The sequence below is a fragment of the Bactrocera neohumeralis genome, unplaced genomic scaffold, assembly GCF_024586455.1.
Source record: "Bactrocera neohumeralis isolate Rockhampton unplaced genomic scaffold, APGP_CSIRO_Bneo_wtdbg2-racon-allhic-juicebox.fasta_v2 cluster10, whole genome shotgun sequence".
Taxonomy (NCBI): Eukaryota; Metazoa; Arthropoda; class Insecta; order Diptera; family Tephritidae; genus Bactrocera; species Bactrocera neohumeralis.
In genome coordinates, this window is record NW_026089623.1 from 18867341 (window position 1) to 18890168 (window position 22828).

A 22828-nucleotide genomic window follows, 5' to 3' on the forward strand; every position below is an offset into this window, starting at 1 on the left:
ATTTCTTGGCTCCATAAGAAGGTAAAGTTCGAAGATGGGCAAAATCGGCCAACTGCCACTCCCACAAAATGGCGAAAAACGAAAACCTATAAAGTGTAATAACTAAGCCACAAATAAAGATATTAAAGTGAAATTTGGCACAAAGGATCGCATTATGGAGTGGCATATTTGGACGAAATTTTTTTTGGAAAAGTAGGCGTGGCCCCGCCCCCTACTAAGTTTTTTGCACATATCTCGGAAACTACTATAGCTATGTCAACCAAACTCTATAGAGTCATTTCCTTCAGGCATTTCCATATACAGTTCAAAAATGGAAGAAATCGGATAATAACTACGCCCACCTCCCATACAAAGGTTATGTTGAAAATCAGTAAAAGTGCGTTAACCGACTAACAAAAAACGTCAGAAACACTAAATTTTACGGAAGAAATGGCAGAAGGAAGCTGCACCCAGGCTTTTTTTAAAATTGAAAATGGGCGTGGCGTCGCCCCCTTATGGACCAGAAACCATACCTCAGGAACTACTAGAATGAAATTCGGTATAAAATATTTTCTTAACACCCTGATGACATGCACGAAATATGGGTGAAATCGGTTCACAACCACGCCTTCTTCCAATATAACGCTATTATGAATTCCATCTGATGCCTTCTCTGTATAATATATAATTAGGAAATGAAAATACAATTCAACACTCAAAGTACACAAATTGATCTAATCTAATTAATTTTACAGCAAAATAAAAAAATATGTAAATGATGGATAATGAAATCTCGATTATCATTTTATCATGCGAGAGTATAAAATGTTCGGTGACACCCGAACTTAGCCCTTCCTTACTTGTTAAATCTGTAATATCTTCGAAAATATTAATTTAAAACATATGCTGTAAAGGGCCATATAGGTTTATATTAAATCCACAATATATTTAAGATATTTAATTAAATAAGTATTAATGCTGTATTGGTTAAAATCGCTTCGAAAATTAGCCCTTATTTCTCGTGAAAAGTAAATGACAAAAAAATGTTATTGTGGGATATCCATAAGAGATTGACATATACCATCGCTGAGTTTTCTGTATAACTTTTCAATGTGTACAATACTACACATTATTTTAATAAATCTTCAGCCTGAGTTTAAAATGTAAGCGGAAAAAATTTACTTATGTACATCACATTAGAAGCTTCAAAAATAAAAGTATTTCTTCACTATTTAATGGATGTTATTATACTTATAAACCTTCCTCTTCAATCACTCTATCCGTTAGGTGAAGAAAACTATTATACTCTGTAGCAACAGGTTGCAAGAGTATAAAAATGTATAATAAGTAGCCGGACCCGCGCAAAGTTTTATTTCAATAACGTCAATGACTATCGATTTATAAGCTGTAAAATGAGAAAATAAGATTGAATTGATAATTGTTATATATTGAAAATAACGAAGGTGTAGTTCGATTTCACCCATTTCAACAATTTTAAAATGTGGTTAAAATTGATAGATTATATGATTTTACTAAAAATTGGTTTTGATAGCAGCTCCTTTTAAGCCTTTCTGTACCATATAGAATAAAAACTTTAGCTCCTCTTACAAATTTATTTAGTGAGTTTTCAAGAAGATATCTCATATATAGCACAAATTATATTCAACTTTTCTCGCCCACCAAAAATACCGAATACTTTATGATAACAGGTTTATAACTGATTTCATCATCATACATGCAGACGAGTGTTGTCTTCATAAATATGAATAAAGCCTAGCAACATTTTGTACATTGCAAATAATAAAATTCCATGAATGCCCAAGGTACCGGATCCACTGCCGTGCAATGGCTGCAGATGTTTTTTCCAAAACAAATTACCAATTTTACACTCATAATAATGTTCAATCGAGGCATTGCCCTATTGTTTAGTAATTCTTCTCCAACCAGAATATTGCTATAAACATCAAATACCTCTCCGTTATCAAAAGGAACATAAATTTTATCATTTTCACATATGACATTAGGATTTGTTTTCTTCAATTAATAAGAGCTTTATACTTTATAGGCATAAAGCCAAATACAATATGAATTTAGTGAACTCAGATATTAACATCGTACCTTCCGCAAAACTACTATCGGTGCAAAAGCGTACAATCGATGTATTTCCTTTTAATTTAATTTAATTATCGGAAACTAATGTAAACGGGGGGAGATATGAAAATGGAGCCGTGGTGGCCATGGACCGAAATTTTATTCAAATTATAAATGGCCTAACATTGTCTTCGTGACCAAAAAGCAAGGACCGAATTTAAGTATTTTCTAAGGTATATTAAAAAAATGTATTATTTTCCACACTCACTACAGTCTCTGAATAAACTTTTCAGAGCGGATTACTATAGCATATACATAGCTGCCATATAAACTGTATGATCAGAAGTTCTTGTAAGAAAAATTTCTTTATCTGACTAAAAATCTTCACGAATTATCGTATGAAATACACTAGTTTACAGTCATTTGGCAACTCTGTTATTAAAGGCTGTTTCTTGATCATTTTGAGTTGCTAAAACTGAACGTGATAATAAAAAATTGGCGTCTTTACCATGTACTAAAATGACAAACATAGCTGTATATGATGGACATTTGTTGTATTCAAATTCGTAATTTAAATACCCCACAAACCTCTTATCACATCAGTCGCAGATTTTTCCTTCAGTTTTGTTGTTAGGTTGAAAATTTAGATTTCTTGCATGAAAAGTTTTTATTTCTGAAATTCTTTCTTTCTTCGACTATATAACTTCGGATTCGCAGAGAGATCCAAACCCGATGAGGTTCGATGTTCTGATTACATTGAATTGGGAAAGAGTAGGGTCTCGTTGTTCTCTTGCGTGAGAGCAGTGGTTCGCTGTACTTCGCGTAAGTACAGTACAACTTACTCTCAGTAAGGTTCATCTAGCCGCAATCGTAGGACTGCCCATCGCCCAATAAGCGTACATGTGGTAAAGCTGAAAATTTTGTCGGACGCTAACTGTCAAAGTGGAGAAAGAAGAGATGGAAGCATCAAAGTAAAACCATTGTTGAAATATCTCGATTAACATATCTTCGGCGAACTTGGTTAGGTAAGCAGAATTGATATAATCTGGCTCGAAAGGGTTGTGTCTTCTTTTGAGAGTATTTTAATCATTACTTATGTGTACTTAGTTATTAGAATGTATAAGCGTTAATGTAAATATTTTGTGCCAAAAAAAATTTAACAAAAAAAATAATGAATCTTCAAGTCCACGGTTAAGTTCTACATTGAATTAGTATTTCAATTAAATAGAGAGCAAATACTATTTTAATAATACTAAACATTTTGAGGAGCATTTTCGATTTTTGCGTTTATTTATTTTGTTTCAGACATTTGCTTTGCAATTATGCTCGAGAGTTCGATGCGAAGCAAAGCAAAATGTTGTTATTTCTAACTACCCTTAGTTTTTTTCGCTTCACTGCTAAGTATGAACTGTCAAGTAAGGCGGAGAAAGTTTCGCTAACACATGTTCGATCGTGATCACTGACACATACGATTCATTCAAGAATGATAGAAACCAGATTGCGCAATGACGAGTTCAAATTTTATTCGTTCTGCGCATCTACGTCACGGTTGACCAACGTACAATCAGCTGATTTTCAATTGGTTGTTTTTCTTTGCAATAAGAAGCAATTTTGTATTGCAGGCATACAAAAACATGAATATCATCAAAAGTTAACATCAATATACATAAGTGAATATTTTATAGTGAACATTTACCTACATATTCACTTAATTGTGTTTTCATTGTATTATTTAATTTTGTCTCTTTGCTGTGTTTGTTTCAACCATATATGTACATTAGAGTGGATCGATTTTTTACTAATTTTTGATTTCTGTTTAGGTATACCTGTAGAAAGTTGTTGTTTTAGGTAAATAAGAAACACAAAAAAAAAATGTGTAATCTCACGCTATGTTTAGAGGTGCCCCCATCGACTTGAAAAATTTATGCCAAATATTCATAAATTCGCAAACAGTTTATAATAGCAGAAGCATTCAAAAACGCTACTGCCTTCCTTCCTTTTCCTTCCTCATCGGCAAAATGTGTGCACAGTAAAAAACGTGGTAAGAACGCAGAAATCAGCCATCTTTGTTTGTTTACATTTGAACAATGTTGTCATTGCCCAATACGCATATAGAGTTTTGAGCACATCTTTGTTCTCCATTACAATTTTTTACAATATAAAATATCAAAACTGAAAACAAACTATTTAAAATAGTTTACATATTTATAAATAATAGCATTCGACTCTGATTTTAAGTTATTTTATGAAAAATTCAAACATATTGAAACATATTGAACAGATTGAGTTATAAAAGTTGATAATTACTATAGTATATCGATATTGGCAACCCTGCGTTGTGAGAGAGCAATCAGCTGACACGTTTCCACGGAAAAAATCCAAATGTCGTCAACTCTCACGTCATCCCACGTCAAAGAGAGAAGGGAGTAGCGTTTTTCACTGTGCAGTTACATTGCGCGCCCATAAGATAGGTCGTGGCAGCTGACACGAGCCACGATTCTACGTTCTCCACTGTTTCTGCTATAACCGGTGTTTGATGTTCTAAGCGATGCTATGTTAGAGTAAGATAGAAATTAATACTCTTAAAACATATATATCACTCTCTACCATATTATAATAACATAGCTACGTTCCGCACTTTAATTTCACATTCCTTATTTCACACTCCAAAACTTCCCCCATTCTATATGTTATGCTAATTTTTCCAGGCACTCACTTTCCACAATACTAGGCCGACAATATCCATAAAACGGTAGATTTAAGTAAGCAACTGACTGTGATCTGTCAATTCTGTACAGTCTTAAGTTTAAGTCGAATAAAGTGGTTTGATTAAAAAAAAACCTAAGTTGTTACCTATATTCCTTAGTCGCACGCTTATAGCAGTTCACTTGTTCGTTCATTTATTTGTTACATCAAAATTCACAGCTATAATCGAAACATTTACTGTAAGTAGTATTTTTCATGTATATTTGATGCTTGTAGCTTAGCTGTAATTAGTACTTATTACTTGTCTTGATTGTAGAAATATATCTCAAGTTAAAACACGACAAACGACGAGGTGTCCTGTCTCTGGTTTGCCGGAGAAGTTACCTGTTTCTCACTTACCTACGTATAATGATCCGGTGAAATGCTATCTGTTCATAAAACATGAATTGAAGCCCGATAAAACAACTAGGGAGCGAACAATTCTTGAAATATCTGAAAGATTAGCGGGTGAAGTTCTAAAAATATGAAAAAATCTTCTCTGCCAACTGTAAGTGTAAAAAGAATTTTAAAATTGATTCGATCCTACCACGTCAATTACAGGAGCTTAATGAAACCATATCAAGGCCGTCAAACCAACATTAAATACCAAGAAAATATTAGAACATTTGTAACAGAGTCCCATAGATTATTTAATATCTGCAGCTGCAAGTGCAAAGATATCAGGAATTATTGCTGTTTAAAAGGGTGTCGTTTTGCCAAGGAGGAAGTAAGTTTTTTACTCGACCAAAGATCAACCAGAAAAATGATGATAGGCGGTGTCGATATAGTTTCAACTATGAAGAATAAGAAAGAACATCGGAACCAGGAAAAAACTATTTTGGTCATGTCACCTGTGAGTCGGGGACTGCTAAAAATATAAAAGACACTATATTATTATATTTGAAATCTAAGTCGGTTAATGTGAGTAGATTAGCTTTGTTGGGTGCGTTGGGACTGTAGTGGATGCAGGTTTCAAAGGTGGTGTTATTCGTCTGATGGGGGAGGAATTCAACAGGTCATTAACAGTGGTTTATCTGTCAATTGTATTCAAATGAGTTACCACTATGTCATCTTTCATTACATTTAGACCGAAAAAACTATCGGACCTAAATGGTTTTAAGGCGCCATCGGATCGCAATTATAAACTTGTCAAACAATGCCGATAGTCGAATTTACCGTTATACCTACATTGTTACCTGAAATAACTAGGGAAGAGCTTAATACCGAACAAAAGTATTTCTACGACATAACGACCGCTATGAGTACTGGTATATTTTCTGCTCTTTAGCTAATATGGAAGCTAGAGCCCTTAACCATTCTAGATGGCTAACAACAGCTAATCGAATTCTAAAATTGTATGCCACTAAAACTGGCCCAGAAGAAAAGCTAGTTGTATTAGCCACGTACATATTATATGAAAGTTTATGGGCCAATGTGGTTTACAATAAAATGTAATTCATCATACATTAACGGAGCCAAAAACATATGGCAAACCATTAACCTGAGCCGTTATTTGAATTCCCATATGAAAGCAATCGTTGACAAAGTAATCCAACGAAATTGATACTTTCGTCATGCTTGTTGATGACATAGAGATTATAAAAGATCATGCATATCGAAGAATTGTAAAAGCAAGATAAGAGAATGCTCGAAGACTTCGAACGTTTAAAGTACATACTTTCAATGCCACACCCAAGCTGTGGAGCGCTGCATCAAGTTGGTAACAGAAGCATCGAGTGCAGTTTGTGGGGAAAATAAACGAGTTGATTTCATTAGGGCAAGACTACTATCACGTCAACGAATGCCTCATTTCAATAGAAAAAAAAGAGTTTGATGTTTAAGTAGTATTTCAAGTAATGTAAGAGAATATTTTTCGTAATAAATGCTTAGAATGCCATTTTTTGTTTCATTTAAATGTTTGACTGTACTGGGGCACCTCAAAGCATTAAGCCAGCTGTTTGATATTTTGCATGTTTGTTTTATATATTAAAAGGCAACTTATTATAGTTATGCCGTTAAAAAACATAAACAAATTTTTTTCACCATACATTATCGCTCCACCTTAATGTACATTTATGCAAATAAAAAGATTGAATATTTTGTGACCAAGTATCAATTTATTGTCTTATTTAATTTTCTTTTTTTGCTATACATACATATGTTCGATTAAGTTTTTATTTAAGGAACGAACCCTAAAATACATTCTTGCTCTAAAAAACAATTCTTTTACTTTCGAGCTACAATTTACAAAATTACTTAAATCTAAGTGTTTCTGGACGTAATTTGTACATATATACAAATCAGTACCATTTACATCGACAAATACTGCTTGCAAGGCTCTCATATGCTCCATCATCATATCTGTTGGTAATTAAATGGAATAAATTGTTAGTTAAGATTATTATTATAATTAGGATAATAAACAGTGCAAAAACTTAGTTGTATGTTAGTACATATTTGCATGTGTTAACATCAACACATTTTTATAAAAGAATGTTTTCTGTAGTTTTAGGTTTATAATACTATATACGTTTAATATTTTGATAATTACCGGTTAGAGATAAGTAATTCCCTTCCAAATCTGGCGTGTTTTCGACTTCAACATTTCCTTCTTCTGTGATCGCTCCTTCGTTGTGACCAAGTATATAGGAACGCAGCCTATATTTGAACTAATGCCTGTCAGGGTGTTCGTGAAGACCGCCTTTTGACCTGATTGTCCCAAAAAAATTTTGCAAAACGTCCTGGTTTAATCGGTAGGTCATAACGTAATCAATTTTGTACCGCTGCCTTAAGTCATCCAGCAGCAATTTCAAAGCATTATTTCTTTGGAGTATACCTGTAAATCATAAGTAAAATCAAAAACTGTAGAAAATCAACTTATCTAAATATATATGTAGCTTGAGTATTACCTGTTTGGGATGGAAGCAACCCATTTTTACCAATGACTCTCATTGATGAAACGATCTCCGTCAACTGTTCCATAAATGAATCCATTGTTTTACTATTGTTATGTCTTTAGGGAAATGGAAAAATCTCCATTTCGTAGCACAATTTTTACCATTATTATTATTGCACCCGAACACTGCGCAACGCATTTTAAAAAATATAAAATTTCACAATTAATTCAACACTTGAAAACACAATCGAATTCACTTTCAAAAGCGCGGGCGAATAATTAGTCAACCGTGACGTCAGCAAGAACAACTGACTGAAAGCAAACATGCGCACTGCGCAATCTTGTTTCTATCATTCTTGCGATTCATTGGATATTCCAAGCGAAACCAGGGATCAAATCGTTACATCCGTGAACTGAACGGCAAACATACGAAAGAAAACTACGTGATACGTCAATCGCATGCGGTGATTGGCATTATGACATACGATAGCAAACGGATCGTAATGTATTTTCAATTCACAATAGTTTTTAAATTTCACACTGCTTTGGATCGTATTTTTAGGTCACAATAGATGCGGACCTGTCAAAACTGTTGCAAAATTTTCAATAAACTAGCAAAACTTGAGCTGTAGTGAAAGTAAAGGGGATAAAAAAATAGTGCGGAGATAGCCAAGAGATCGTAGCAATAGCGTAGGTATAACAAAAAAAAAAAACAAATTATGAATCCTCATTAACAAAATTTTCTTCTTAGATGTATCGTTGAACAGAGCAAACAGAGTAATCTTAAAAAGACGATGGAGAATTTTAGGATATAGCAAGAGAGGAAGGTATTATCCCACAAAAGTGGAAAATTTGCTAACGTTTGTGCGGCATTACATAACATCTGCATAAAATATAAAATAAGATTTGACCCTCAAAATTGCGATTTTGATCACACACAAGAAACAGACACCGGGGTAGTGAACCGCCTCACCGCAATCCTCCAAACGATAAGAGGCCAAATAAAGTATTCTTTAATATATTTAATTAAAAAATGTATATTTCCTTAGCCTTGTAAATAATTTTATTTTTTATGTAAACTAATGGCAAATTTTGTTTATATAAATATTTTTTTATTTTAAAGTAATATTCCATTCATCGGTTTCTTGTTTATGTTTTTTATTACTAAAAATTGTAAAAAAACATATACAATTTAAAAACATTTGCTCACATTTCCATAAATTTGTCTATTACGATTGGCATTTTTCATTCGAATGACATTTCGAACGAACGGATACGTTTATAAACTCGTTCACGAATGTCATCATGCCAGATTACGATAGAAGCGTTACGATCACGTATGTCAAAATACGAAAAACAGACTTCTACGTGACTAGTGATACGTTCACGGATGTAACGATTCGACCCCAGGTCCTTCTCCAGCTGGTCATTCCAACGATGTCTTGAAACTTTCTATTATAGCATTGACAGACGGCAGCGTTAAACCAGATTAATTGCATTTTTCGGGATTAATTCAGGAGTTACCACAGCTAACTCCGTTGCTGAATCCAAAAATAACTCTCAAAATTTTAGGGAGTTTGTGAGATTTTCGTTGGCAACATTGTTAAAAATGGCCAATTTTCATCTATTGTGAATGAAATACAAGCAACCGTGACAGCGGTGTATCAAATTCTCAATATAATATCAATAAAACTTCTATGTTATGATGCAGTTTTAAAAATAATGTATTGATATGCTTTTGTAATAAAAAATGGTTTGGTAAAAATTGGTCGGCTAACAACCGTAATGTTTATCTTCTATCAATTTTCATTGAAAATATTATAAAAAGGACAATGGGCTGTTTATGAGAGTTTCAAACTCGCATAGCTGCCGTCTGTCACCTACAAATTTGGATCTGATTAAGTGCGCAGTTAATCCGGATAAACGCTGCCGTCTGTCAAGGCTATTAGTCGCCGCATCTTTTCATAAATTTTCGAGCATTAACCCTGTCGGTGTCTATCCCCTCGCACGTGTTGTGGTCGATTGTAACATTGCGAGGGAGGCAGTCTGGCATGCACGAATCGTCAAATATACGAGAGAAAATTCCGTGATTCATCAATCGTATTCGGTGATTGGCATATGGCATACGATAGGAAACGGATCGTAATTTGTTTTTAATTCACCATAGTTTTTAAAACCCACAATGCTTTGGATTTTAGGTCACAATAGTTGCGGAACTGTCAAAACTGCTGCAAATTTTCAATAAATTAACAAGACTTAATTGAATATCTAAATGGATCCGACTTGAATTTTTTTATTTGAGCTCTAGTGAAAGTGATGGGGATGAAAATATAGTCCGGATAGCTGAAAAAAAAAACAAATTAAGAAACCTCATTAACAAAATTTTCTTTGTAGACGTAGCGCTGAACGAAGCATTGGAATTTTAAAAAAGGCGGTAGAGAATTTATGGATATGGCAAGAGAGGAAGGTGTCATACCACAAAAATGACAAGATTTGCCAACATTTATGAGTCATTACATAAGATCTGCATAAAATTTAAAATAAGTTATAATCCTCAAAATTGCGATTCTGATCACACACAAGAAATAGACACCGTGGTAGCGAACCGCCTAATCGCAATCGGTAAAAAAGGAGACAAAATAAGGTACTTTGCATTAAATTTGAAAATGTATATGACTTTAACCTTGTAAATAACTTTTTTTTAATGTAAACTAAAATACAAAAATTTGGTTAATATAAACAATTTTTTTTTTTGGTTTCTTGTTTTTAAAATATAAAATTTTAAATAACTGCTCACATTTTTATAAGTTTGCATGTTACGATTGGCATTTTTCATCAGAAGTGCACTTCGGGTAGAAAATCATTCGGCTGCCTGTTGAGATTGCAGCTTCTCGACGTCGTAATTTCCTGGCGTTTGTTGACGTGCGGTTTGAGCTGCACAGAAGCGAGATCTTAGCTACAACATCTAAAACACTGGAGACATGTTTTCCGTCTATCACATGATTGCTCTGATTGGTGGCTTTTCAATCCGGAGCCAGTCAGATAGCTTGGTGAATTACTACTACAGATAACCATTATTCATTCGGCTGCCTGTTGAGATTGCAGCTTCCCGACGTCGTACTTTCCTGGCGTTTGTTGACGTGCGGTTTAAGCTGCACAGAAACAAGATCTTAGCTACAACATCTAAAACACTGGAGACATGTTTCCCGTCTATCACATGATTGCTCTGATTGGTGGCTTTTCAATCCGGAGCCAGTCAGATAGCTTGGTGAATTTTCATATACTCATATATTGAATCTAGTACTACAGATAACCATTATTCATGTTTCATCATGGTTTCATCCACTTCTTTCCACATCCTTGAACGCAAACCTCTGCGAATGGTAGGCACCTTGAGGCGGTGCAGGGGCTTAGGCGCAAGGCATACCCGGCATACCCCAACCAGTGTAGGTGGTGCTGATGGGCACTGCCCAGGCAGGATGTCGGGTGCCGCATGCGTGCGCCAACCAAGAGCTACCACCTACTAATCCAGGGTGTTATGCGACTCTCGTGCTCATTGGATGATTTGCACCCAGGAGGTAAATTCGGCTGTATTCTAACGGAGCCTCCCCAACACCGGGCCGAATTGGGGAGTAACGGTGGCCTTACCGCGTCAAGGGGCTCTGGCGTGGCGGACCCCCTAGTTCCCCATTAAAACAATAGAAGCGACAGCTCACCTTGTTGAGCCAAGGATCGACGGACAAGATGAACACAAATAAACACACAAATACAACAACCACACCAAAAATCCGACAACGAAGCAACATCAAAGGACAACGGCCACAGAGAATGAAAAGGAGATCGGCGCAGCGGAAGGCAAAGGGGGGTCAAAGAGCTAAGCGGAAGTTTAGCTTCCTTAACGCTCTCTCGCTAGAGGAGCGGGCGCTGTTTGAGGAGCATGGGAGGATGATGATGACATGCCCTCATGCAGCGGCGCTCGCCTGGCGAAAGTGCCTATTGCCACTGAGGCAGCTACGAGCGCCGCCACGACTCCCGCCAGGAGGCGTAGCAGGTCGGACTCGGGTGAGTCACATCGGGCAGAGCCCGACGGTGCTCGTGGAAAGAGGAGGAGGCGCAGAAGAGGTGGGCAGTAAAGCAATTAAAAGAGGTAATGGGACATTTACGACCAGCGCAAAGGACAGAGCCACAGAGCTTCTGCGTGCGCGCTTCCCGGAGACTGTATTCGAACACAGGCCATCCCGCGAGGATTGGAGAATCGCCAAACAGCTATTTACAGCGGACTCGATCAGGTGGGCAATGTCCTCGTTTGAGAGATTCAAGTCTCCGGGAGTGGATGGCATGGGGTGGTGTAGGGAGATTGAATTGAACATCAAACCCTCCAAGACCACCGTAGTCCCGTTTAGAAGACGCAGGTCCCTGCCCGGTCTCAGCACTGGAGGTTCTGCTTGAACTTACTCCGCTTCATTTGGTTATCGGTCAGGTAGCCAAGCACACACTTCTGCAAATAACGGCAGAGGGGTGTGGCAAAGGCAAGGTAATCTCGTCCAAGAGGATGGAAAAGATAAGTGGCAATATACCATTAGCCCTCCTCCCGAAGGACAGCACTAACAAAACAGCTAACTTCAAGAAAAAATTTAAGGTCACCCTCGGCAGGAAGGACGAGTGGAACGACTCGAGTCTCGAGATGATGTTGAAGAATAACACGATGAGGTGGTACACCGATGGCTCGAAAATGTAAAAGGGAATCGGTGCAGGGATCGTGGGCCCACGCACAAAGCTCTCCACACCCATGAGAGAGTTCTCGAGCATCTTCCAGGCAGAAGTTTTTTCGATAAGTCGGTGTATAGAAATAAACCTCCATCGCACAGCAGTCTGTAGAGGCAGGATTAAAGCCCTTGAATACATGTTCCCGGATAGGGATCGCATCGCCTCACTAGCACCCGGTAATCTGTTGGACTTTATCAATGCGCTGGGGCTAAGTGACATTATGTGATTTAGGAGAGGACACAATAGACCAATCTAATCTTCATCATGGGGGCTGAATTTACCGACTGTTGTGTCAAATATGAAGGAATCTTTGAGTCACCCTGGAGAGTGGGCGCAAATCAGTGATATGTTAAAGAACTTCGTGGCTAAACGTTCATCCATCGGGGTACATGCAAAGACTCGGCGACATAGTCTCTCCCACCACGAATTCCACACCGAATTTGAGCTCCTTTATATGGCCACTGTAGTAAATGCCACAAGGACCTACTCACCTCAGTCGTTGTCCCGTCAATCGCCCTTCTTGGACGGCGATGATGTCAGCCTTCAGTCTAAAGAGGATATCAACCAGCTGACCGGACATTCCAGGTGCATGCCCTTAATTCGATTGCCATGGTCAAAAAGGGGGTTCTCTTCCGAAGCTGTTGTGTCATTGTTTGGCGTTTGTTACATGGCGGGTCCCAAACCCAGGGGAGAACATGGTTCGCCTTAAAATGGATGTTCTTTGGCTACCCAGAGGATACGTGGTCTAAGACCGAAAGTCGTAAGCTGCTTGACCCATATGTAAAAGGATCGTTTCTGACCACTAGCAAGTGAATGGCAATTAGAGAACTTTCCTCACTTGTGTGAACTTCTACACAAGACTCCATCCTTGATAACTCATATAACTGACATATTCAGTAACAAATGCATTTTTTACATCTAAAAGATTGTAAACAGATTCGGTAACCAAGGCCGTGTTCAATGCTGTCACCCTGTAACTAACTTGATACTCTGTTGCTGATGTTCAGCTGGGCACGATTCCGATTACTTTGGCGGAGGGGTAAAAAAACCGAATTTCCGTATAAATGGGGTATGTGCGGATAGGGGAGCTTCTCCAGAGAAGAAATATCCAAAAATAATAAAAAAATAACTTTTATTTTTTAAAATATTCACGATTAAAAGTTAAAAAATTTGCACTAATAACACATGGTATTTCATGTTTCATGTATGTTTTACTAAATTTTTTCACGTTTTTCACTCTGTATATTAAATACTATACACCTAAACATTGAAATAAGTTCACATTTCACTTTTATTTTGCTATATTTTACCTAAATTTATTAATTTAAAAATCACTTAACACACTCATCGTTGAAAAGGTTAGATTGTTTACAATTATGAGGAAAACGAGCCTTGCCACATCATAAACAGTAAACATGTAGGATTTTTAACAATTTTTCTTTGTTTGTTTTTCGCGTGATTCTTTTTTCTATATTAACTATATAAAAAAATAATTTCTACATATGTATGTATATGTGTAATATGTGACTGAAGTACTTTCGCGTAGTACTCCTTTCTGCCTTAGAGGCCTTCGGCCGCGCTTTAAAAAAATAACCCTGGTCGAGCGAATACCCGGGGTGACTGAAGTACTTTCGCATAGTACTCCTTTCTGCGTTAAAATAAAAAAAAATATATGGGGTTTCGTTATAAAGTGGTTATATTTTTTGGTTATCTTGCACTGATATTGAAACAAAATTTGAGTTTTCATTATAAACTAGTTAAATTTTGGTTATTATATCTGTCAGCGCTTTCCATTTATTTTTGATAAAACGTTGTTTTGTATATTATGTGACAATATATATAGTATTATATAATATTACTTATTTCTTTATTAAATTAAATAAAGAACATATCCACATGAATGGATAGAGGAATTTTTGGGAAAAATGGCATTTCAGCGAATTTCCTTATTATCACATGGCAGCGCTCCAGTTCGTCGTAATTTTTTGGTGTTCACTACGAGTGTAAAATGTAATTTTTAAAATAAAGATTTCCTCGGTAAAAGAGCTGTTAAAAGTGTAAATGTGGATTTATTTAAGTTTATAGTTTAATTTAATTAATTCAAAGTGAAACATGTGAGTAAAGTGTGTTTAATGTGGTAAAATAGCTTGTTGAAATGTTCGAATTTTGGGAATTTTTGAACTTTAAGGTCGAATATCTCGTAAACTAAGCGTTTGCGGTACCTATAACCATATACATTTTTTAATCAGGAGGACTTCTTCTTTCCAACGGTATCTTCAAATCGCGGCGCCAAAGAAATCGGAATTGTGCCTTCAGCTGATACTCTGCTAATTATTTCAAACAGAACATGTTGCTAAGAAATATGGAAATTTTAAAAAATATAAAAACTGCTTACTTATGTTGGAAAATGAAAGTGAGAATTTTATGAAAAAATACGAACAGAAGTATTGAGTTATACCCTGATGACATCTCTTATTACATTAATAGAATATATCAAATATAAAATTAATATTTAATAAAAAATTCACTTACAATTCCTCTTTCATCTTAGCGCGCATTCCAAATAGTTATGCTGCGTTTGTGTGTGACTTTTGCACTGTCGCATCAAAGTAAGCACTGCCGCAGTAATTTCACAACGAACGAACCTCAATATTTGACATATTACTAAGCACCACCAGCAGCCATCACTCTATCACTCAATTCCCACGACAGCCGGTTCTACGCACCGGAATTGACTCGGATTTCATCCGACCAAGGACTGTTCTTTCGGCGATCTAACCCCGTTTGGATCGGTAAGTGTTAATGTGTGTTTGTCGTCACTGGAGCAATACCTTGCAGCAGGGTTGCTCCGTATCCTCCTGACTCGCGCTGGCATTGAGTCCAACCCGGGCCCGGAGGAATTTTGCTGCGTATGCGCAAAACGGCTCCATCCAAACTCCACCTCGGTCAGGTGTAACACATGCAATGAATGGAGCCATCTTAAGACCTGCTCAGGCCTTAAGACTCATAGGGAGTGGACCACGCGTTACGTGGCCCCATGTTGTCTGCGCAATACTGCGACCCAAGCCTCTACGGCTGTGCAATCCGCACATAGTTCGCGCGCCGCGCCGCCACTCAATCCGAGTGGCCAACAGAGGACTCTACGGTCCGCAGGAGCTCAACCAGGCAACATAGCTCCCTCTCTGACTTACCTGCCTGTCAAACGATCGTAGGGGGATGGAGCTGGAGGAACAGACTGACGATTCGACATTCTGCACAATGAATGACGAAGCCCCCACCAGAGTTATGGGCACCTGTAATAGCTCGCCTGATATTACCATTGCTAGCGGTGGTCTGATAAACAGCATAACCTGGCGATCTATGCTAACTCTCGCATCAGATCATCTGCCCATAATTATTTCGATCGAGAAGCCTCCTGATTTTGTTTCTGTGGACAACCGCACCTACTTTAACTTTAACAAAGCTAAATGGGTCGGCTTCACAGAATTTACTGAGAGCACCTTCAACGCTCTACCTATTCCTATGGACGTATGCGTTGGCGAACGTCAATTCCGGAAGGTGATCGCAGCAGCTACCGCTCGCTTCATCCCGGCTGGAAGAATAGCGGAAATCCGCCCCAATTTCCCAGCAGAAGCAGCCGTTTTAGCTAATGAGCGCGACACCTTACGCTATGCCGATCCCGGGGATCCCCGAATATGGGATCTCAATTTGGAGATTCGGCGTATGGTAAACCAACATAAGCGGACGAAATGGATAGAGCACCTGAAGTCCTGTAACCTCTCCACCGGAGTGAGTAAGCTTTGGGCTACTGTGAAAGCTCTGTCTAACCCGAAGAGACATGACGACCGAGTTGAAGTTCAATTCAATGGTCATGCCTCTTCGGACCCGAAGAAGTGCGCGAGCTATTTTAGCCGGCAGTTCACACTGCACCCTTCGGTAGACAAAGCTAAACGATGTGTTTACCGACGGCTGCGCAAAATGCCAAACGACGGCGCGCCACTTACTTTCACCGATGAGGTGGTTCAGGGTGTCATCAACAAAGCAAAATCATCCAAATCCATTGGCCCTGATGGAATCAACATGCTAATGCTAAATCATCTAAGCTCGACGGGAGTAGGATATCTCACCAAGGTCCTCAATCTGTCGCTGACCACTCTTCAAATACCTGGAAAGTCGGAAGAGTGGTCCCACTACTGAAACATGGGAAACCCGCCAACAAAGGGGAATCTTATCGACCGATAACTCTCCTCTCCCCAGTAGTGAAGACACTTGAGGCCTTGCTACTCCCGACCTTCACTCACCACCTGAGCCTAGCCAGCCACCAGCATGGATTCCGAAAAGTGCACAGCACCACCACAGCACTTAGCGTCATAAACGTCCAGATAGTTCGTGGCCTCAACCAGAAACCATCCTGCGAAAGAACTATCCTCGTAGCGTTGGACCTGTCAAAAGCTTTTGACACGGTCAATCACACAATGCTACTGCAGGACATCGAAACAACTACGCTCCCTCCAGGGCTAAAGGGGTGGACCATGAACTATCTGAGCGGTCGCCAGTCATCCGTACTATTTCGAGGTAAAACATCTAAACTGAGAAGAATTAAACAGGGGGTTCCGCAGGGTGGTGTCCTCTCCCCACTACTGTTTAACTTCTACATCTCAAAACTCCCACAACCACCAGAAGGAGTTTCCATAACCTCGTACGCTGATGACTGCACGATATTGGCGTCGGGCAATGGAATCGATGGCATGTGTTCGAAGGTAAACAGCTACCTCTCCGACCTGTCTCGTTTCCTCACTGCACGAAATCTCACACTTTCCCCCACCAAATCCACAGCGACCATATTCACAAACTGGACGAAGGAGTATAGACATTGCAGTCGACGGCGTCAAAATTCCGACTGTCAACAATCCTAAGATTTTAGGTGTAACATTCGACAGTCTATGCTCCTTCTCTCCTCATACGACCGCGATTATCGCCAAAGTACAGAGCCGCAACAAAATCCTCAAGTCGCTATCCGGCAGCACATGGGGAAAAGACAAAGAAACGTTGTTGGCAACATACAAGGCAATCGGCCGGCCGGTCCTCAATTACGCAGCCCCCATATGGTCGCCTGGATGCAGTGGTACGCAGATGAGGAAACTACAGTTTCCCGTTGAACACCTCCACAGTGAGACGCTTATGCTCCCAGTTAAGGAGCATAATGAACTCCTCTCCAGGCAGTTCCTGCTGGGATGCTTTCGCAGAAATCACCCCTGCAGTCATCTGCTTGGAGCGGAACCGCCTCCTAGGAGCATCAAAAGGTCATTCCTGGATTACGTCGACGACGTCGTACAGTACGCCGACCGGACTTCGGACGCAACTAACTTTCGACAGGTACTGACCGCCATCCACAGCGGAGCCATCAACACCTTCACCGACTCCCTTCCCGTGAATGGCGTTCTTGGAGTCAAACCACCACCCATCGCAGACGAAGAGCTCCAGCTGCCGCGAGAAACGCGTGTTACCCTTGCGCAACTTCGTTCTGGATACTGTAGCAGGTTAAACTCCTACTTATCCAGAATAGACCCTGATATACCTAATGTATGTCCTGCATGCAACGAGTCTCCGCATGACACTGACCACCTCTTTGCATGCCCTACAAACCCTACCCATCTAACACCCTCCACCCTTTGGTCCGACCCCGTCGAAACAGCACGTTTCTTGGGCCTACCGTTAGATGACATCGACGACAACACAAATAACATTTACCATCCCAACGGGGATTAAATTTCCGTTAAAACAACAACAACAACAACAACATCACTCTATCACTTCCGTGCTTTACTAATTTAATAGTATTTTTGGAGTTGTATACTTCTTGATATCCTCTATACTTTAACTTTGCATTACATCCTAAAATGTTACATTTACATCCATCAGAGAGTAAAAAATTCCGCCAAAACACAAGATGCATTTTTTTAGCGAAGTCAATGTGTTTTCTACGGTTTATTATGTTTTCGAGTGGTTTTCGACGAGGCTTGTGAGATTTAAACATAGCATTAATGATACTTTTCGCTCAGTTTAGAGAATATCTTTTTTTTTTACTGAATTAATGAAGCTGTGTAGTGATTTCTTGGGCAGTTACGAATGGATCTGCTGTGACCAATTGCTTGATTTTAAGCTGACTGTCATCCGCGAGAATTGAAGGTCGTCCAGATTTTTTCTACACTGCCTTAATTTTTAAAACGAGCAATAACTGATTAGATAGTCACAAAATGATGCAAGTTAGTGTAATTTTGGCCAAACACTGGGGAGTCCTGTTAATTCGCATATAACTCAATATTTATATACTTCTCCAAATTCATTAATAGTAACCCCTAAACAATATTGGATTAACAATTAGCGCAGAGGTATGAGATACTCTTGAGAAAAATGCATGTTTGTCTTGTAGGGGTTAATTACGTACTACTCCATCTACTGGGAAACTTGTCCATATAGAATATAGTTTCTTACGACCAAGAATAAATTAATCTTTAGTGTCCGCATTCTTTTAAGCATACTATGCACAAAAAAACGATACACAAAGTATTCAGGTATATTTGAGGATACATTTTTTGGCCTTTCTATAATTCAATTACTTTTTATTTTAATAAAAGATGAGATACCAATAGTTATAACATAATATTATGTATAAAGATTTATATAACATATTTCTCTATATATTTTATCGTCTTCATTGCATTCAATAACGAAATATGACAAAATGTGCTTATAAAAAAATAATATATTATATGTTTGATTATCACTTATTCAGGAATAATTGATAATATTGTATTAATGCATACAGGGAACGAACTCGCAAATTATTAAAGGTAGAAAATATTCCTGAAGTTTTAAAGAATGCTGCCGAGTTGATAGTCATTAGCCGAATTGAAACCAGGGTCCGTTCCTGATATGGTTCCCGGCACGATTACGATTCTTTCAGCGCCGCGATTTGATGGTTTCGGAATTCTTTCTTTTTGTACTTAATTAGTTTTTTGCATCACTTTATGTCCTAAGTTTAACGCACGGCACTCACAAATTATTGCATATTACTCTAAAATAATCACAGTAACAAATTATATATATTCTTTAATTATTAAAAAAAACATATAATGTATAAAATTATTAGCTAGAAGTGTTTAAACATTTTTTTGAAAATAAAAAAGAAACTGTTGTCATTGTATAAGGCATAGTCCATTTAATTTGTTCTATTTCGATTTTATATTCATTGATTGACTTTTTTGGATCTAAACACTTAGGACAAAATTTATCGCTTGAACTGTGGTCAACACATTCTAAATGGCAAGCGTGTTGACATAAAAAATAAATAGAAGGTAGACTTAGCTTACATTTACAAATAGCGCACACACTGTTTCTAAATTCAATTGGACACAATCTAAAACTAGATAAGGAAGCAATAAAAGTGCGCAGAGAATTAACCATAACTTTAACACCGATACATGATTTTGTTTTGTAGTCTGATTGCCTTTTGCAAAATAGTTGCTTTAGGTGAATTACATTAAAAATTTTTGCAACCGATATTGCTTGAACTAGTGCCAGTATATTTTGCTTATTTTCATCAAGCATATTTGTTATTATACGGTCTAAATGAACTTTTGCGATTTGCGAACTACATTTCATTATATCTATTGCCTGCAAACTAATATTTTTACTCATAATACTTATTTTCTTTACATTGGCATTATCTAAATCATTATACTTAATGCAATATCTAAAATACATTTGTAACATTTTAAAATTTTCACACAAGTAAACAACTCCTGGCCAGAACGAATAATTTACAAAGTGTATTAAAATTTGTTCCGAATATGCTCCAGAATTTTTGTTTAAAAAATTTAATATAGGTGAAATATTTTTTCTTTCACAGTACCATTCAAGCAAATGTAATTCTAGGAGAACGTCAAATACAACCAATTTATTATGGACAGATATTAAGTATTCCAAATATTCAATACAATTTGCTTGTGTATTAATTAAAGGTGATATATAACGTATAGGATTTTTTGACACCTTAAGCAAAGCAAAAATATTTTTCCAATGTTTCGAAATTATCATAGGCTGGTTTGTTATCGCATAATACAATTCATCCTCATAGGATTCCGACAATGTACAAATTGTTGTACCGCTAAAACAGTTTTTAGAAAATTCACTTTCATAGGAGACGACATCTGTACTAGAGTTAAAACACAAGTTATTTCTTATATTACAACTTTTCATAAGTTCCATTTGAGTATTTGAAGTATTATTAACATTTACAAAATAATTTATGTAATACGATAAGTGATAACTGTATTCTGCATTTAAAAGTCTCTTTATGATGAAGTAGGGATCTATTATGCCTATCGTTTCCTTATATTTCGACGTAGCAGTTATCGAGTCACCTTTAGACAGTAGGTAATCTCCAGAAGTCAACAAAATACAACCAACAAAAGCTTTTTTTTTCTCACAAAGGCTTAAAGCAAGATCAAAAAAATTATTATTCATTAACGTTAATATTTTGTTAAGAAGACTTCGTTCCTTAGTAATGTAAATCGCATTACGCATCAAAATGTAACAGGATATGTCATTGGATACCAATATATCTTTGTTTAAGTTTGGAATTTCCTTTTGAAAAACAATAGCCTTGTTATATGTATCTATTATTATTATATAACTACGGCTACTGTCTTCAGATTCAATTAATATGACAATATTATTATTTAGACAAGTAATATATTTTTTTTTCCCACCAATGGCGTAACAAGGACCTCTTCCATCTATGGTAAAACAATAAAGGGCATCCTCTCTGCCGACCAAGAAAAATGAATTTTCTGAATTATATAGAATTGAACTAGAACTTATAGTCGAAATATATTCCAAATTTTGTTCGGCACTAATATTATTATCCAATATATTATACAAACCAACTCTTTCTTCCGAACATACAAATAAATATAGGGAATCTTTCCTATATTGAAATTCTATACCGATGATGCTGCATTTACCAGTTGAAATACAAAAAAAATTAGATGACATATCCTTACTCATAACCGAACGATGAATTAATAAATTTCCATTATCCAATCCAATAGAAATGCATAAATAATCTTTTAATAAGCATGTGCGGATTGTTGTTACACGTCCATACTGATTTAGAACTGCTGAAGCCACACATGGAGCGCCTTCACGCTTACTAAGCTTTGCTAGGTTTAACACTTCCACACGAATTTTTTTAGATGATTGTTCCTCAGCTACTAAAACCAAGAGTTCGTTATTAGTTGTGAGAGCGCAGAATCGAAGCTCAGAGCATTGGTAACGAAAACTAATGGTCCAAGAGTTTCTGAAGTAAACATGAATGAAACCCAACACCTCACAGAAAATATAGACATTTCCATTCGCGCAATGTGCAACTATTTCTGATTGTACGTTAACTTTACAACAACTGGATAATAACACAAGGTCGAAAAACTCACAGCTTTTCCACTCATGAACAATCATAATTTATGGAATTGAAAAACAAATAAGTTTCGGAGCAGATTTTCAAAAGTTATTCAAGAATTAATAATATTATTATTATTTAGTAATGGTCGATAACCATCGATTTTTCTTTAACGGGGCATCTCGACAGGCAAAATTTATTGTATACTAACTGTATTACTTCATATTGCTTATGGAAAGCAATATATGGAATACTAATTCGTATGGAGGCATATCGACAGGCAAAAATGTTTTGCATACTAACTGTCGAATCTATTGCTATTGCCATTACCAACTCTGTAATAGTGCCCATACACGAGCACACAAGTGCGTTCGATCGGTATGAATTCGTTTGCCCATACACGACACACAAATCCATTTGCGTTAGTTCTTCGCAGAGTTAACATGTGCGATAGGCAAGCGGAACATTTCTTGGAATTTATTTCTAATGTAGCATTTTTATCTATGTATGTATTTCATTATATTTCGTTAATAAGTTATTCCAACTTTTATTTTTCTTACACTATGTATATGTATGTATTAGCGCTTAGGCAAAAAGCGAAAACATTGAAGCGTGATTTCTCGGTTTTTCATTTTTACGATTATTATTAATTAGCGTGCAGGATAGAAAAAAACTAAGCGTCGTATGGAATTAGGGCAAAGTTTATTATCATTGACATAAAATTATCTTGTATTTAAACTAAAAAAAATATTAAGAAAAGTCAAGTTTTGACATATTTTTAAACAGCATAAAGTAAAATTCTTTTAATCAAAAGCCACTATTTATACACACATACCGATCGAACGTACTTGTGTGCTCGTGTATGGGTGCTTTAAGTGGGCATTTGT

At 37.1% G+C, this 22828-nt stretch overlaps 1 protein-coding gene across 8 annotated transcripts in view; it reads right to left on the reverse strand.

Moving 5' to 3' along the window:
* The window catches only part of LOC126765211 (uncharacterized), a 40584-nt gene extending 18498 nt beyond the window's left edge, over nucleotides 1–22086 (reverse strand). For 5 of the 8 annotated variants that reach the window (XR_007668301.1, XR_007668300.1, XR_007668303.1 and 2 more), the window contains exon 1: nucleotides 15011–22086. The gene's annotated coding sequence lies outside the window, so the exon portion shown is untranslated. The remainder of the gene's footprint in view (nucleotides 1–15010) is intronic. The other 3 variants (XM_050482834.1, XM_050482833.1, XM_050482832.1) reach the window with 2 other exon arrangements.
* Between the last annotated feature and the right edge of the window lie 742 nt (nucleotides 22087–22828).